Genomic DNA, 18,983 nt, shown 5'->3' on the forward strand with positions numbered 1-18,983 from the left:
TCTTCTGCTGGGTGTAGGATCTATTTGCTGTTTTTTCTCTAGCTCCTTTATGTGTAAGGTTAGCTTTTGTATTTGAGTTCTTTCCAGTTTTTGATTTGATGTTTGTATTGTGATGTATTTCCCCCTTAGGACTGCTTTTCCTTTATCCCAAAGATTTTGAATGGTTGTATCTTCATTCTCATTAATTCCCATGAAACTTTTAAATTCTTCCTTAATTTCCTGGTTGACCCTTTCATCTTTTAGCTGGATGGTCCTTAACCTCCACGCGTTTGAGGGCCTTCCAAACTTCTTGTTGTGATTTAGTTCTAATTTCAAGGCATTATGGTTTGAGAATATGCAGGGGACAATCCCAACCTTTTGGTATCGGTTCAGACCTGATTTGTAACCCAGTATGTGGCCTATTCTGGAGAGAGTTCCACGTGCATTTGAGAAGAATGTTTATTTAGTTGTGTTTGGATGTAAATTTCTGTAGATATCTGTGAAATCCATCTGGTCCAGTATATCATTTAAAGCTCTCGTTTCTTTGGAGATGTTGTGCTTAGATCTATCGAGTATAGAAAGAGCTAGATTGAAGTCACCAAGTATAAGTGTATTATTATCTAAGTATTTCTTCACTTTGGTTATTAATTGATTTATATATTTGGCAGCTCCCATATTCAGGACATATATATTGAGGATTGTTAAGTCCTCTTCTTGGATAGATCCTTTAAGTATGATATAGTGTCCCTGTTCATCTCTCACTACAGTCTTCGGGGTAAATTTTAGTTTATCTGATATAAGGATGGCTACCCCTGCTTTCTTTTGAGGACAATTTGAATGGTAAATGGTTTTCCAACCTTTTATTTTCAGGCTGTAGGTGTCCTTCTGTCTAAAATGAGTCTCTTGTAGACAGCAAATAGATGGGACCTGCTTTTTTATCCAGTTGAAAACCCTGCGCCTTTTGATGGGGTCATTAAACCCGTTCACGTTCAGAGTTAGTATTTAAAGGTATGAGTTTAGTGTCATCAGGATATCTATTCAGTCCCTGGTTTTGTGGATTGTTCCACTGAACTTCTTCTTAAAGGGGAATTTTAAGAGTCCCCCTTAAAATTTCTTCAGAGCTGGTTTGGAGGCCAGTTCCTGCCTGTCTTGGAACTTGTTTATCTCTCCTTCCATTTTGAATTAGAGCCTTGCTGGATAAAGTATTGTTGGTTGCATGTTCTTCTCATTAGGACCCTGAATATATCCTGCCAGCCCTTTCTGGCCCGCCAGGTCTCTGTGGAGAGGTCTGCTACCCTAATTCTCCTCCCCATAAAAGTCAGGGATTTCTTGTCTCTTGCTGCTTTAAGGATCTTCTCTTTATCTTTGGAATTTGGAAGCTTAACTATTAAATGTTGAGGTGTTGAACGGTTTTTATTGATTTTAGGGGGGGAATCTCTCTATCTCCTGGATCTGAATGCCTTTTTCCCTTCTCAGATTAGGAAAGTTTTCAGCTATGATTTGGTCAAATACATATTCTGGCCCTCTGTCCCTTTCGGTGCCCTTGGGAACCCCAATGAAACGTAGGTTTTTCTTCCTCAGGCTGTCGTTTATTTCCCTTAATCTATCTTCATGGTCTTTTAATTGTTTGTCTCTTTTTTCCTCAGTTTCCCTCTGTGCCATCAACTTGTCTTCTATGTCAGTCACTCGTTCTTCCACCTCCTTAACCCTCGTCGTTAGGACTTCTAGATTGGATTGCATCTCATTCAATTGATTTTTAATTTATGCCTGATTGGATCTAAATTCTGCAGTCATGAAGTCTCTTGTTTCCTTTATGCTTTTTTCTAGAGCCAGCAGTAGCTGTATAATATTGCTTCTGAATTGGCTTTCTGACATTGAATTGTAATCCAAATTTTGTAACTCTGTGGGAGAGAGGACTGTTTCTGATTCTTTCTTTTGAGGTGAGGTTTTCCTTCTAGTCATTTTGCTCAGTGCAGAGTGGCCAGAAAGAAGTTCTATTGGGAAAAGGAGAAAAAGAGAGGAGAGAAAGAAGGAAAGAAAAGAGAAAAAGAAAAAAGGAAGAAAAAAAGGAAAAAAGAAAAGAAAAAGGGAAAGAAATAGAAAGAAAGGAAAAAAGGGGGGAAGCAAATAAATCAAAAAGCAAAAACAAAACAAAACAAAACAAAAACCACGGGGGAGTATCTTCTGATTCTGTATACTTAAGTCCCTTGACTTCCTTTTGGAACTTGTCCATCTAGTTGGTCTTCTGGGGGAGGGGCCTGTTGTGCTGATTTTCAGGTGTTAGCACTTGGGGGAGCTGCTCTGCCCCTGCCTGGTGCAGGGCTCAATGAGTGATGTTTATCCTGTTTATCTGGTGAGGCCACTGTGAGGCTCAGTGGGGGTTGTTTACCCCGTGAGGCCCCAGGAGGAACAACCGCAGTGGCGGGGCCAGCTCTGAAGCCCTGGAGTCAGCTCCCGCAGTAACCACGGAGCTCTCCGTCTGCAGGGCCTGGAGGCTCCCGGGCGGGGCCGCTGATCTGCTCAGCTCGGGGCAGGAGCGTCCTCGCTGATCTGGGCCCTCCCGGCCTCTGCCTGTCCCGGGGGAGGCCGGATCCTGGACTGTGTCCCCGCGCCCTGTGCTCCGGCGCCTAAGCTGTTGGATTCGCTCCCGCCCCGCAGCCCCCTCCGCGGAGCCGCCCCCGAGCCCCCCCAAGCTGCTCCCGCCCCCCAGCCCCCTCCGCGGAGCCGCCCCCGAGCCCCCCGAGCTGCTCCGGGTCCCCCGTGCGCGCTGCAGCCCTTAGGGAGCTCGGCACACTCTCCCGGGGCGCAGGTGTCTGTTAGTGTCCCCGGGAGCCCGAGGGCATCCCCGCCCTCCTGGGTCCTGCTCCACCTCCCTGGAGCCCCTTTTCCCCCCGGGAAGTTCGGTGCAGCTCCTGCTTCTCCGGGACGGGTATCTCCTGTCCTGGGGACACTCGCCCCGGCCTCAGCCCGGCTCCTCGCGGGCCCCTCCCCCTTGGAGGCCTTTTGTTTCTTTATTTCTTTTTCCCCGTCTTCCTACCTTGATAGAAGCGCAAACTCTTCTCACTGTAGCATTCCAGGTGTTCTCTCTTTAAATCTCAGGCCGAATTTGTAGATTTTCAGGATGATTTGCAGGTTATCTAGGTAATTTGGTGGGGACAGGTGTTTTGGAGACCCTACTCTTCTGCCATCTTGCCCCTCCTCCCTAAATGAATTAATTCTAATGCATGCTGTTATTTCTTCCTGCCTATCTCTGACACTTGGAATTTTTTGCTCTATTATGATCCAGATTCTCCTAAAGAAACTCTTCACTGGCACCCTGGGTTCTGTCTGTCCAGGCAATGACAGCTCAGGGCCTTATTTCTAGGGCCAATGGACACTCATCAAAGATGGCATTTGGACGGAATAATCCTGATATTGATGATGACTAGTGGAATTATTTCTTCAACTCTATCATGTTCCTGCTTCATGTAGACTTTTTACCTCAGTGATCTGCATGTAAGAGGAAAATGATCAAATACTTCATTATTAGAGTTATTTGTCTACCCTAGCTGGACCAGCACAAGAATGTGAATTTGACTTAAATAACATTGGCTCCATGGCTTCTAACTCTAATCTCAGCCAGTTTGGTGGTTATCAGATGTACGTGTGAGGCTTGTGAAAAGGAAGTTTTCCTTGCCCCCATCTATGACGATTTTGATTCTCAGAATCTTTTTTTCAATAAACTCCCGAGTGACTGATGACCAGCACCAGGACCTGCTCTATTTGTATCTACCAGTACCAAAACACTAATTCCAGGATATGAGAAGCTTCCTCCATATACATGGGGGCCTAATTGGAAGTCCACAAGCAAATATCTTAGGATAGCATGAAGGGGCAGGACAATTCCTGGGTTTGGCCATTCTTGGCAAGCATATTCCACTAGCTAGCAATTCCTACACTCTTACCCCTCAAGTCGGTTTAAGCCTGGTTGCTTTACTGTGCCTTACTCTGGTCCTCACCTGTGGCATTTAGCCTGTGTTAGGGGGATAAATTGCTCATACCTGAGACTCTGTATCTATATGCTAATTTTCTCCTACACAAGAGAACCAGTTTCCTGCATTTTCCTTCAATATGGATATATATCTTTTGATGAATTTTTCCCTTGGGACTTACTATCTTTTCTGCCTGCACACACCTTAGAGACCTACAATGGCAGAAACACACCCACAGAGAGAATATTTTTACAAGCCCTGGGGCAGTAGCCATAATAAATTACTTTGTCTTCTATCATAGTTCAATATGAGCACTATTCTCAGGACTGTAATTTTATCTTCCTTTATTTGGCTAGACAGTAATAGGGCCCCATTTGGTATGTGCCTGGGGTGAAGCACATTTAATACCCCAAAGGAGATAGCAATGTGTCCAGGCAAAGATCACCAGGTCCCAGGGTTTGGAGATGCAAACAAGCTACTAACTTTGATAAGTGACATGGGCCAGAGCTAGGTCAGAAAATGGGTACAGTACATGGAAACTTGCAAATTAGTAGAAACTAGGAAAAACATAGCTACAGAGATCTTGGCTGCATGATTGGAGAGGGAGTGAACTTCATATGATGAATGCAGATGAAGCCCTGGCATGGAGATCCATTGTGAATTGGTGATGGTGGCAAGATCAAAGTAGGGGCCTGGAGGTTCTAGAATGGGATAAAACATCAAGGTGAGTTATGTCAGCTACAGGCTGGAGTATTTTAAACTGTTGTGGACCTACACAAATCATGGTAGGGGCAACTTCAGCAAAGCTTGAAAAGTGTACACCTAAGGGTAGGCAAGCAGGGCAAGGGGAGTATGGGATGATCTAAGTCTTCAGGACGACTTTCTTGGACAAGTTTCTTGAAGCATGAAACTGGGCCTGGAGTGCTGGGCAGCATTCCACCAAAGAAGCAGGATGAAGAATATTAATACAAAACCCAGAGTGAGCCATTCCTGATTTATTCCTTTTGGTATCAGCATATCATATCTTTGCTTATATATTTCTTTTGACTTATTCCTGTCAGCTATAAGTAGCATGTAGTTGAGTCTTAATTCCAATACCCACTTCTGCCTTTTAATTGGGGTACATGGACACCCCCATTTAATGTGATTGCTGATTTGTTTAGCTTTAAATCTAGCATGCTGCATTGTTTTTATTTTTGCCACATCTATTTTTATTTTCTATTTTTGTTTTTGACTCACTTTTCCTTCTTTTTCTGCTTTCTTTTGGATTTAATATTTTTGTGATTCCATATTATCTTGCTTTTTGGCTCATCAGCTATATATAATTCCTTATTCTGTTCTTTAACAGTTGTTTTAGGGATTATAGTATAAATCTTCACTCCATCATGGTCTACCATTAAGTAATATTGTAACATTTCATGTGTGGTAACCAAGAGTGCATCTTGATTCCTCTCACCTGGACTTTGTGCTACTTTTGTGATGCATTTTACTTTTACATATATCGCTTACCCCAAAATGCATGGATATTATTTTTATTTTAACAGTTATCTTTTAAAGAGATTTAAAAAGCAGGAAAAGAATCTCATACTTTTACTCATGTAGTTACTACTTCCAGTGTTCTTAATCTTTGTGTAGAGAGTTATGCGCTTTTCTAGTATGTTTCCCTTCTACCCGAAAGGCTTATCTGAACATTTCCTATGTAGTAGCTACTGCTAATGGATACTTTTTGGCTGCATGTATCTGAAAAAGTTTTTATTTTATGTTAATTTTTACAAGATATCTTTGCTAAGCACTTAATTATTTAAAGATACATCTTCTTTTAGAACAAACAATCCTAAAACTTATATGGGACCACAAAAGACCCCGAAGTGTCAAAGCAATCTTGAAAAAGAAAAGTAAAGCTAGACTTCAAGTTATATCACAAAGCTGTAGTGAACGAGATCATATGGTACTGACACAGTAACAGACACACAGAACAATGGAACAGAAGACTCAGAAATGAATCCATAACTATATGGTCAACTAATCTTTGATAAAGCAGGAGACAATATCCATTGAGGGAAAAAAGACATTTTCTTCAACAAATGGTGTTGGAAATGCTGGAAAACAACGTTCAAGAGAATGAACTTGGACCACTTTTTTATACCATATATAAAAATAAATTAAAAATGGATGAAAGACCAAAATGTGAAATAGGAAATCATCAAAATCCTAGAGAAGAACAAGCCAGTAACCTCTTTGACATCAGCCATAGCAACTTCTTACTAGATACGTCTCCTGGGGCAAGGGAAACAAAAGAAAAAAACAAACTATTGGAACTACATCAAGAAAAAAAGCTTCTGTACAGAGAAGGAAAAAATACACTAAAAGGCAACCTATGGAGTGGGAGGAGATATTTGCAAATGACATGTCTCACAAAGAGTATCCAAAATCTATACAAAACTTAACAAACTCAACACCCAAAACCCACAAATAATCCAGTTAAAAAATAAGCAGAATACATGAATAGACATTCTTCCAAAGAATAAATACATATGGCTAACAGACACATAGAAATCATTGATAAGGGAAATACAAATCAAATTGAAACTATAATGAGATATCATCTCACACCAATCAGAATTGCTAAAATTAACAACACAGGAATCAACAGGTGTTGGCAAGAATGCAGAGAAAGGAGGATCCTCTCATACTCTTGGTGGTAATGCAAACTGGTGCAGCCACTCTGGAAAATAGTATGGAGATTTCCTCAAAAAGTTAAAAATAGAACTACTCCATGATTCAGAAATTATATTACTAGTTCTTTACACAAAAAATATTAAAACACTGATTTGAAGGAATACATGCATTATCAACAATAGTCAAACTATGAAAAGAGCCTAAATGTTCACTGTCTGATAAACAGATAAATGGATAAAGAAGATGTGATATATAAATAAAATGGATTATTACTCTGTCTTTAAAAAGAATGAAATCTTGCCACTGGCAAAGAGATAGATGGAGTTACTAAGTGAAATAAGTCACAGAAAGACAAATATCATGATTTCACTCATGTGGAATTTAATAAAGCAGATGAGTGTGGGGGGAAGATAAAGGCAAAGCAGAAAATAGATTAATAACTATAGAGAACAAAGTTAAAGTTTCTGGAGGGGAGATAGGTGGAAGATGGGTTAAATAGGAGATGCGAATTAAGGAGGACATTTGTGACGAGCACTGGGTGTTGTATGTAAGTCATAAATCACTATATTGTACATCTAAAACTAATATTACTGTACATTAACTAACTGGAGTTTAAATAAAAACATGAAAAAGAAAAAAGATAAAGACCTGTCTTCTTGATTGCATAACTCTCAATGAGGAATCTACTGCTAACCTTAGTATTTTTTTTCTCTGCTGATAAGGTGTCTTTCCCCACCCCCCACCACCAGTTGCTGTTTTTCATTGCTGGTTATAAGGAATCAAATTATGATGTGCCTTCGTGCAGTTTAGTTTTCATGTTCTTGGGGTTTATTGATCTTGGATATAAGGGTTGAAATAGTTTATCGAATTTGGAAAAATTTCAACCATTCTCCCTTTAAATATGTATCCCTTCCTTTTTCCAATCACACATTACATACCTTTTCTCTTTCAGTGACTTCAATTCCACATATATTAGGGAGCTTGAAGCTGTCTCCCAGATTACTGACATCTTTTATATTCTTTTTTTTTAGATTTATTTATTTTTATTTTTTTCAAGATCTATTTTATTTTTATTTTTTAAATAAATTTATTTTTTATTGGTGTTCAATTTACCAACATACAGAATAACACACGGTGCTCATCTTTTATATTCTTAAATTTTGTTTCAATTTGCAGTTTCTAGTATTATTTCTCCATGTTCAACAATCTTTTTTTCTTTCATATTTAATGCTATTAATCTCATTCAGTCAATTTTTCATTTTAAACACTGTAGTTTTTTTTTATTTATTTTTTACTGGTGTTCAATTTACTAGCATACAGAATAACCCCCAATGCCCGTCACCCATTCACTCCCACCCCCCGCCCTCCTCCCCTTCTACCACCCCTCGTTCGTTTCCCAGAGTTAGCAGTCTTTACGTCCTGTCTCCCTTTCTGATATTTCCCACACATTTCTTCTCCCTTCCCTTATATTCCCTTTCACTATTATTTATATTCCCCAAATGAATGAGAACATATAATGTTTGTCCTTCTCCGACTGACTTACTTCACTCAGCATAATACCCTCCAGTTGCATCCACGTTGAAGCAAATGGTGGGTATTTGTCATTTCTAATAGCTGAGTAATATTCCATTGTATACATAAACCACATCTTCTTTATCCATTCCTCTTTCGTTGGACATCGAGGCTCCTTCCACAGTTTGGGTATCGTGGCCATTGCTGCTATAAACATCGGGGTGCAGGTGTCCCGGCGTTTCATTGCATTTGTATCTTTGGGGTAAATCCCCAGCAGTGCAATTGCTGGGTCATAGGGTAGGCATATTTTTAACTGTAGTTTTTAAACTAGAAATTTCTAGAAATTTAATTTAGGTATTTGTAATATCTTCCATATCTATACTTAACCTTCTTACCATATGAAATACAATTATGATAACTGCTTGGTAAACTTGTCTGTTAATTCTGATATCTGTATTAGTTCTAGGTCAGTTTTGCTTCATTAATTTTTTTGTCACTATTATAGGTTTGTATTTACTTGATTGTTTATATACTGGGAAATTTTTTATTGGATACCAGATATTACAGATTTAACTTTTTTGGATTCTAAAAACGTGAAAATTATTAGTGTTCCTGTCACTGTTGCTGTTCGTGTGTGTGTGTGTAAGTTACTTGAAAACAGTTTGATCTTTTCTACTCTGTTTTTTTTTATAAATTTATTTTTTATTGGTGTTCAATTTGCTAACATATAGACTAACACCCAGTGCTCATCCCATCAAGTGCCCCCCTCAGTGCCCATCTACTCTGTTTTTAAGAGTTGTCAGAACTGGAGCAGTGCTGTCTAGGGCTAAGACACCACCTTTTTGAGTGCTTACTCACTGACCGATGAATTATGATTTCTAATTTGGCCAGTGGGAACATACATTACTCCTTAGGTGGTTGCTGGTACTATGTCCTCTCATCTTTGTGTTTCTTTCACTGTTCTTGACTAGTTTCCTCACATGAAAATGTGGATCAGCATCCTTCTGAATAATCAAGCAATCAGGAACACATACCTATCGTTATATCTTTCTATGACACACTGCCCCATGAACTCCAGCTGCTTGGTCCCCCTGGACTCACAGAAATATCACCTCATCTTAGGGAGATTTCTCCACTCCATCTCCCTTCCTCCTTTCTCCCCCACACCTGGAAACTCTTTCAAGGCAATAAACTAGAGCGATTGTAGGGCTTATCTCATTTGTTTTGCATTTGCCATGGATTCCTGTCCTCTTTTGCTTAGTGTCTTAGGTCTTGAACATTACTTTGTATATTTGGTCCATTTGTTGCTGTTGTTTTTCATGGAAGGATAAAACTGGCCCCTGTTACTCTTCTTGGCTTGAGGCAGAAGTCCCAAAGTGCCACTTCTACATTGCAATTTGTATATGTTTATGTGCCAATAGAACATAACTTCAGCTAACCTCCCATATGAAGTTTATGTTCTTTTTTTTTTTAAGTTTATGTTCTATATCCAAGTAACAGCGGGAATTATCATTCATTTGGCATCTACTGTGTGATAGACACTGGTGTATTATTTCTAATTCTTATGGTTGACTCTGTGATGTAAATGTTGTCCTCACTTAAGAAAACAGATCCTAACAAGTTGAATAGTGTCTTTGTTTTAGGAGTTGAGAGGTGGTTTACCTCAGGTATGTAAGCTTGAAACCAGGTCTTCTTTCCTATCTTAGTTTGCCTAAGTTGTGAGGAAACAGTTTTCTAGATACTCTGCACCCTGTGACATACTGCATCAAATTTAAATCAAATTTCCATAGTCTCCAAGTGAATGCCAAGACAGAGTCCAGGGTCATCAAGGAAGACATGGCTGCACATATCCTCTATATGGACTGGAGCATTCTTCTCCCCTCTAGCCTGAAACAACAGGAGCTACACAGGTGAGGAGGAGAAACACAGGTGCTTCTCTACACAGGGATGCTCAGTAAGGTCTTTGATGCAGATACTAGCCTCCATGGTCCCCTGATGGGTCTGGCTCTGTCAGACAAAAGTCAGCTGCCCTCAATGGCCAGTGCATGCCACACTCCATGGGCTGAGCTAGCAAGGACCAATTAACTTCTACCATAGAATGGGGCATGGAAACTTAACAGGCCTCTGGGATGACTATATTCAGGGAAAATCTCTTCCCCTCATCTTGGTTTTTCTGTGAGTTGATTGCCTACAAGGACACTGACAGATGTTCCAGACAATTTCTGATGACTGCAGACAGCCCCACCTCAATAGAAGAGCCATAGGACCTGGGTAGAGAGGGCTCACCTTCTGGGGCAGAATTTCCCATCTGCATGTAATGAGATAAGAGTGCCTTTCCTGCTCAATGGTCATGAAGTTTAATGCAGTGTTTACCCCACTCTTTCATTTTTTTCTACAAATAGTGAGTCTTACGGCTTTTTTTAAGCCCTGTGAACACAGAGGAAAAAATAAGGCTGTGTCTCTGATCTGTGGAAGCTCACAGCTGAATGAGGTAGGTAATCAAGAAATCTACTAAATACTGCAATGTAGTCTGAGCTACATTGTGTGTGGTGGGTTTCAAGCAGCATATAATGAACAAAGGAGCCCAAAGAAGAGTATAGTCATTCAGGGATAACTGTCGGAGGCTGCCACCAGGATGTGACACTTGAGCTGACCATGGAAGGAGTTGGAATTAGCATGATGAAAAAACTGAGGCAGAAGTATTAGGGCAATGTAAAGCCCAGAGGTCCCCCAAAGCTGTGGCATGTGCATGTATAGGAGCCTCTTTTCCCTCCTCCTTCCTTCCTTCCTTCCTTCCTTCCTTCCTTCCTTCCTTCCTTCCTTCCTTCCTTCCTTCCACCATCATCATCATCATCATCATCATCTTAGCAGTAGTAGCATCTTCATCTTCCTCTCTTGATGTAGGACAAAGCTGCAGATTCCTCAACTGAGAGCAATATAGTTAATTCAAAATAGAACACACAATCTGCCATAGCTATTGTATCACCAGAGCTTGCTTACCAGCTGTTCCTATGGAGTTCCAGCCACTATTGATTTTATTATGTGCCTTTCATTATAAGATTTTTGTTCTTTTGACTCACAATTAAGATATTTATAGGCAGAGGGGCCTGATAAATCATCTCTTTCCCCTTCCTCTTTGCAGCAAGCTATCCCATAACATCCTTGCCAGACTGTCACACAGTCTCAGCTTGAGTCCCTCCCCAGCAAAGATGGGACTTGCTGTTTCATTGAACCATCTCTTGGTGAAAAAAATTGCCTTGAGGAACTACAATTCATTTGTCCTAGTTCTGTCTGTTGGGATCATAAAGGATATTTTGCTTTTTTTTTTCTGTATGACAATCTGGGAGACATCAACAGGACTTTGTCCAACAGCAATTTATCAAATGTCAACAACTCTCCAGGTGCTCTGCTGGGTGTGACAGGCATCCCCATAGAAAGCACTGAGTAGTAAGTGGAAGGCTGATCTTAATTATTTAGGGATTGCTAACTTTTCTGTTAAATCACTAGGCAGACACTGTGGTATCCCGGTCACACGCCTCAGAGCCTCATTGAATTCAGACACAGCTGTAGTAAATGGCTCCCTGGGAGCTCAAACTCACTTCCTGAATTATACTGCCTTCACTTTGTATCCAGAGTCTTCTCAAGATTTAGGGGCTCTCTGGAAGGGTGAGAAGTGAGTCCAAAGGAGGGGGCTACTAACACTGAGGGTTACATTCACTCAATGGGAACCAGGCCAGTGGTTTTAGTGCTTTTTGTCTTGGCTTCCAAAGTGGTGGATTCCAGAAAGCATTCTGTATGCTTCTCAGGGCTTCCAATAAAATCATTCCTGCAGCCCTTAGCAGCCACCTCACTAATAGCCTCATATCCTCTCTCCTCATGCATTCTCTCTTCCTGAGGCCACCTTCCAAACCAAGCCTAACCAAATCTTTGGCTCTACTTCCAGGGAACCTATCAAATTAAATAAGGCAGGGGATATAGAACCACAGAATTTCCACACTCTACCCCCATCAAGCCCTATCTCCATATGCACCTGCCCTCAGGCCAGCTCAGATCAGCCCTCATCATGAGTATCTTCTGGATTCCAAAGTACATAGTGTTTTCTCTTCCCCTCAGAATCCAGAAGCACTTATGGTCAACAACCTTACTGAAAGTATCTCATATAGGGTCTCATCACCAGTAGTTGTCACATCCTTCAATATTATTCTTGTGCTAGTTATGATTTTTATACATCTATACTTTGCACACACTTGAAAAAAATATTTATCAACAATGTTGCCATAAGGGACTTCAGTGCCTTCATCTGGAAATAAGGTGGTAAAAATTACCTGCTAGGACTGTTACATGAGCCACACACATCTATAGCTGCTTAATATGCTCAGCTCAATGTCTGGCAATCCTTAGCAGTCCTTTCCCACCTATTTACTTCCTCTTTTCATATTTGAGGCTTTGAATTATGTCTGCCAGTATATTGCCAAGAGTATTCCTCAGCGAAGTGTATAATTACAGCAACTTCTTCATCATTTTCAGAAGCTAAAAGAAGAGCTATGGAAAAGGAGGAAACAAGGATATAAAAGTGTTTGAAGTTGGAGGCTGCCTATCAAAAGTCCTCTGGGGTTCTCAAATCTTTGCCAGATTATCTTAAATTTTAAATTCAATTTAAATTTAAATTAGCCAACATATAGTACATCATTAGTTTCAGATGTAGTGTTCAATAATTTATCAGTTACCTATAACACTCAATGCTCATCACATCACATGGCCTCCTTAATACCTATCACCCAATTACCTCATCCCCCTACGAACATCCCCTCCACCAACCCTCAGTTTGTTTTCTGTAGTTAAGAAGGGAAGGGAGAAGAAATGGGTAGGAAATATCAAAAAGGGAGACAGAACATAAAGACTCCTAACTCTGGGAAACGAACTAGGGGTGGTGGAAGGGGAGGAGGGCGGGGGGTGGGGGTGACTGGATGAGGGGCACTGAGGGGGCACTTGACGGGATGAGCACTGGGTGTTATTCTGTATATTGGCAAATTGAACACCAGTAAAAAATAAATTTATTATTAAAAAATAATGAAAATAAATTAAAAAGCTTAAAAAATAAAATAAATAAAATAATAAAATAAATAAAATAAAATAATAAAATAAAATAAAATAAAATAAAATAAAATAAAATAAAGAGTTCATGGTTTTTCTCCCTCTCTGATGACTTCCCATTCAGTTTTCCCTTCTGATCCTTTGTGCTGTTTCTTATATTCCCTTCTGATCCTCTGGGCTGTTTCTTATATTCCACATATGAGTGAAACCATAAAATAATTGTCTTTCTCTGACTTATTTCACTCAGCATAAGACCCTCCAGTTCTAGGTACTTTCAAATTAAAAGCAGAACATTTCTGTTTTCATCTGTTAAGTAGTAATAAAAATAAGTATTATTAAATATTAAAAATTTCACAATGTCCATGAAGATGACAGTTTCTACACTTTATAAATGAAGAATTGAGGCTCAGAGAGGCTAAGTCACTTGCTCACGCCAACAGTCTCTTGGTCTACTTGTTTTTAAAGCCTGTCTTTCCTCCATGCTGCATGTCTCTTGGGAGATCACTAAGATCCAGAACTGGCCTTTTCACCTTGTGTATTTATTGCAGACCATGGCATCATGGAATCGACACTTACCAGAGAACTTCTGGCACTCCTTTTTTCCATGCCAAGTGTAGTAGCATTTGGTTTGGCTAATTTGGGAAGCTGACCATCTATGTTCCAGCGTTATGGACTGCATCACTGATGGGTGCCTCTGAGCTGGGTTCTCAGCTCAGCTTCGTGGGCTCTACTCCATAAAAGGAGGCCCTAGCAGATCTGTGCTTTCATTTGAAGTGTGGGATGAAGCACTCTGGAAGTGATTGCAGTGGGCTGGCTTTTGATGCAGAAGTTCTCCCTGGCAGGTTATTTATAGAGTGGGTGGAGTGGAGACATGACAAATGTAAACCTAAAATAAAAATAGTTTCAGATTCACATAAATGAAGTAGTTAATCAAAGCAGAGAGTGACAACATGTCCACAAGTTTCCTCTGCCTCATGGTGTATATATGTGAGTGTGATTGGGGGGTTGGTATTCACTTTCCTGGTAAAACAGGAGAGGATCTGATAGCACTACAGGCTGCACATCCGTTGTGAAATGCAGCTATGTGATTTAACTTCTTTGTGATCTTAGAAGAGCTGGGACTAACAAGCAGGGACTATGCTTCACTCTGGCATGGAGACCTTTCTGCACTTGTTCCTTGTTCTCATCACTAGCTACTTCAATACAGTTCACTTCCGCTCCTCCCCCCCCCAAAAAAAAGAAAACATTTTGAGCAATTATTATAGGCTAATCTGACGAATAAGAAAAGTTTCTCTCCACGTGGATATTAGAGGAGCAAGGGGTGGGGAGTGGTAAAAAGACCACTGACCACCGCAAATAAGAGCTTTCAGAGAACTTCAGTTCACCTGGGCATCGCAGGTTTCACAGGAGAGCTGGCATGGAGAGTATGCTCGGAAGGATGGGTGTGATTTCAAGTCAAAGACAATGAAAAAAAATAGACATTTCACTCTGTGTTCTGGATTAAGGTTACAGCAAATGTTTAGAGATATAAAGGTTTAAGGCATTCAGCAACAGGGATGGTTTAGGTATGACTACAAGCTAAGTCCAGATTCACCAATTTTAGTAAGAATCATCTAAGATGCTGCTGTCATTACAGGGCTCAGGCTCCTTTACCATATATTCTGATCCAGACCAGGAGTCAGTCATAAATCTGTATTTCTAAAAAAAATCCCCAGTGGGCAGTACATGGTGAAAGGAATTGCACTTTAAAAAGAGTGAAAAATGAAGTAAGATGAAGGCGAATGGAGGGTGGGGCCAGGTTGTGAACCTTAGTGAACATCAGGAGGTGTTTTGACTCTATTAACTATGTAATTGGAAAATCACTGATTTTTTTAGAACTAGATAGAATTGTCTTAGATAGAAGGTAAGAAGAACCCTAAACTGAGCTTGGCTATCGAGGTGGGGGAGGGGAAGGAAGGTAAGAATGCTGGGAAAAGAACCAAGGTTGAAATAAAAATACTTTAGCTCTGGACTCCCAAGATCTCAGGTCAAGTCTACCAGTAACCATGTAGCTTTGAGCTGGTATGCAGCTCCTGATTCCCAAGAACCTCAGCAGTTAAGTGAATATTGTACAGACAGATATGTGTCATTTCCTATATTCCTCTCTATAGTGCAGAGAATTTCAAATGTGTGGCTCTTGGCTGACGGCAGAATCAGATATATCCCCAGCCTATCCTCTAGAAACTGAGTGTGGGTATGTGACCCAGGCTTGGCTCTGCCAGTGCTCTCACCTGGGTCTTTGAAGGTTGCAGGAATGATGCAAGTTTGGAAGAGCCAAAACATTCCTCATGGCAACCATGATGTGAAGAATCTATCAGAGCCTGTGGCATGGACATCAGAGTATCACTGGAGGTTTGCAAAATTCACCAGTGTTGGCATCAAATGTCCAGGCAGGCTTCTATTCAGAGTTGTAACCTAAGTTTGTTCACTGTTTTCTAGCCCACCTAATTTTCTGCTTCTTTTGGAAGCCTGGTTCTCCATCTTTCCCGGTGACTTTGTGAGGAGCTATCTAACAGCCTTTCTTTTCTTCTTAATCTGTACAGACATTTACTGTTGCTTGTTACAACTAATTTCTACTAATGCAGAATATGAATGAGACAAATGTATTATTCATGAAGTTATTTTATAAACTCTGGACTATTTTCTGTAGGCTAAAGAAATATTAAGCTTCTGAATCTGAACATTCAGAATAATAGTGATTTATTTTTAAAAGGAAGTTTGGAAGAATTTCTGGAGAGTTTGACAAAATTTGTTTCAGAAGGTTGGGAGTAGGAAGTACCACTGGGACAACCATTCAGACAGACGGAAAAATTGGCGTATTAATCAGCGTTGAGTAAATTTGCTGTAATAACAAATAAACTTCAATGTCATGGTGCAACAAAATTTAATTTCTTTCCCATAGTAACAGGGGAAAATAAAGCATGGAAAATACTGGACTGTGTGCCTTCAAGGACGTGAAGAATAATGCTCCACTCCTTTACATGGACTGCACATACTGACCTACTCCCAAAGGGTACAGCATGGAAATGAAGGGAAAATGATGGAAACCTGAGAGACACCACCTCAACCAGGTGACCAAGGCCAACATCAACAGTTATGAGCGATGCTAATAGCAAGTATTCTTGTTATGGTGTGATGAAAATGCCATCCTATCCGCTTCCCCAGACATAGTATACTACTCCATCATGAGAAAATCATCAGATAAATCCTAATTGAGGTACTCTTTACAAAATATGTAACTTGTACCTCTCAAACTATCAAGATTATTGAAAACTAAAGGAAAGTCTGAGAAACTGTCAGAGCCACAGGAATCTGAGGAAACATGACTAAATCTAACATTTTATCCTGGATGAATTCCTGAAGCAGAAAAAAAGGACATTAGGTAAAAACTAAGAAAATCTGAATAAACTATGGGCTTTACTTAATAATAATGTGTCAATATTGATTTATTAACTGTGACAAAGGTACCATACTAATGAATGATGTTAAGAATAGGGGAAACTAGATATGAAGTATACGGGAACTCTCCGTACTAGTTTCACAAATGTTTATAAATCTAAAACTATTTAATTTTTAAAGTTTATTTTTTAAAATTTGGATTTTAAATACTTTGGCCCAATAGTGAACTCTGTCACTTTTGCTCACATTACTTTGCCCAGAACTAGTCACATGGTTCCATCTAACCACTACAGGGCTGGAAGTGTCTCTCTGTGAACTCAGGAGGGAGTGAAGACTGGGGAAGGGATGAGCACTGCAGGTAGGTGAGGAATAGTTCAATGTAGAAGAGCTACCTACAAAAAGGCAATGGTGTGTTGGTGTTCTCTCCAAGGTGAGAGTATGGAGGTGCATAAATGAGAATGTAGGAGCAATCTTTGGGGGATGATTGCTGAAGATCAGCCAGTGGAGGGATGTGCAAAGAGGTGAGTCAAGAAGGTAAAGAAGAAATGAAGACCCATTTACATGGAATGAAAGTAAGTAGGTTAAGGACAGAGGAGAGGACATGACACATATTAACAAACAGGAACTAGAGGGTATCATGCTGAGTGACGTAAGTCAATTGGAGAAGGACAATCATCATATGATTTCACTCATATGGGGAATATAAGAGATAGTGAAAGGGATTATGAGGGAAAGGAGGGAAAATTAGTGAGAAAAATTAGAGAGGGTGACAAAACATGAGAGACTTCTAACTCTGGGAAAGATACAAAGTAGTGGGAGGGGCAGTGGGCAGGGGGATGGGGTAACTGGGTGTCAGGCAATAAGGAGGGCACTTGACAGGATGAGTACTGGGTGTTATACGATACTATATGTTGGCAAATTGAACTTCAAAAAAAAAAAAAAAAACCAGAAAGCCAGAGTCCCCTTTGGAAAGTATTTCAGTGAGTAGGAGTGTATATGGGAGGAAAAGGAGTAGAGTATGTAAGTATAGATAGACATTTCAACAAATAGTAATAAGGGGAAAGAAGAAGGAAAATACAGTAGCCAAAGGTGAAAAGACATCAAAATAAGAGTATCTTGTGCCTAAAATTTTTAAAAAGGAAACTTAGCAAAAAACAAAAACAAACAAAAACACAAAAAAAACACGATTTTTTTTCCATTTAGAATGACATTTGCATTCTTGATCTTGCCTCTACTAACTTCCTTCTAAATGATAGTTCAAGAAGAGGAATGATATAGAAACTACAACACTATTAAGCTGGGTGGCTCAGAGGCTTAGCGCCACCTTCAGTCCCGGGTGTGGCCTTGGAGACCCGGGATTGAGTCCCACGTCAGGCTCCCTGCATGAAATGGAGCCTGCTTCTCCCTCTGCCTGTGTCTGTGCACCCCCCTCTCTCTCTCTGTGTGTCTCTCATGAATAAATAAATAAAGTAAAATAAATAAAATAAAATAAAATAAAATAAAATAAAAACTACAACACTGAAAATCAGTCCTTTCTTTCGCCTCATCCCCAGTGAGAGTCTTTTTTTAAATAATAAACTTATTTTTTATTGGTGTTCAATTTGCCAACATACAGAATAACACCCAGTGCTCATCCCGTCAAGTGCCCCCCTCAGTGCCCGTCACCCATTCACCCCCACCCCCCCGCCCTCCTCCCCTTCCACCACCCCTAGTTCGTTTCCCAGAGTTAGGAGTCTCTCATGTTCTGTCTCCCTTTCTGATATTTCCCACACATTTCTTCTCCCTTCCCTTCTATTCCCTTTCACTATTATTTATATTCCCCAAATGAATGAATCTATTAGGGACTCTAGATGTGGACTATAGACTTGGGCAAGGGTGGGGCTCTGGGGCATTGCATCCTAGGAGGTAGAGTCTCTATATCTGGGGCCGGGAGGAGGGGCAAGAGGGCGGAAGAGTAGGGTCCCCAAGTCACCTGTCCCCACCAAATTACCTAAATAACCTTCAAATCATCCTGAAAACCTACGAATTCGGCCAGAGATTTAAAGATAGAACAGCTGGAATGCTACAGGGAGAAGAGTTCACGCTTCTATCAAGGTAGGAAGACGGGGAAAAAGAAATAAAGACACAAAAGGCCTCCAAGGGGGAGGGGCCCGCGAGGAGCCGGGCTGAGGCCGGGGCGAGTGTCCCCAGGACAGGAGAGCCCCGTCCCGGAGAAGCAGGAGCTGCACCGACCTTCCCGGGCGGAAAGGGGCTCCAGGGAGGTGGAGCAGGACCCAGGAGAGCGGGGATGCCCTCGGGCTCCCGGGGACA

At 40.6% G+C, this 18,983-nt stretch overlaps 1 long non-coding RNA gene across 2 annotated transcripts in view; it reads right to left on the reverse strand.

Moving 5' to 3' along the window:
- Positions 1-4,298: 4,298 nt before the first annotated feature.
- LOC144291929 (uncharacterized) overlaps positions 4,299-18,983 on the reverse strand; it is a 72,647-nt gene continuing 57,962 nt past the window's right edge. Inside the window, exons 3-4 of one of the 2 annotated variants that reach the window (XR_013359473.1) lie at positions 13,812-14,121; positions 4,299-4,651 (exon numbers count right to left, since the gene is read on the reverse strand). This is a non-coding gene — a long non-coding RNA (uncharacterized LOC144291929). Of the gene's footprint in view, positions 4,652-12,340; positions 12,684-13,811; positions 14,122-18,983 lie in introns of those variants that run through there. The other variant, XR_013359474.1, reaches the window with a different exon arrangement.

This window comes from Canis aureus, chromosome 20 (assembly GCF_053574225.1).
Source record: "Canis aureus isolate CA01 chromosome 20, VMU_Caureus_v.1.0, whole genome shotgun sequence".
NCBI lineage: Eukaryota > Metazoa > Chordata > Mammalia > Carnivora > Canidae > Canis > Canis aureus.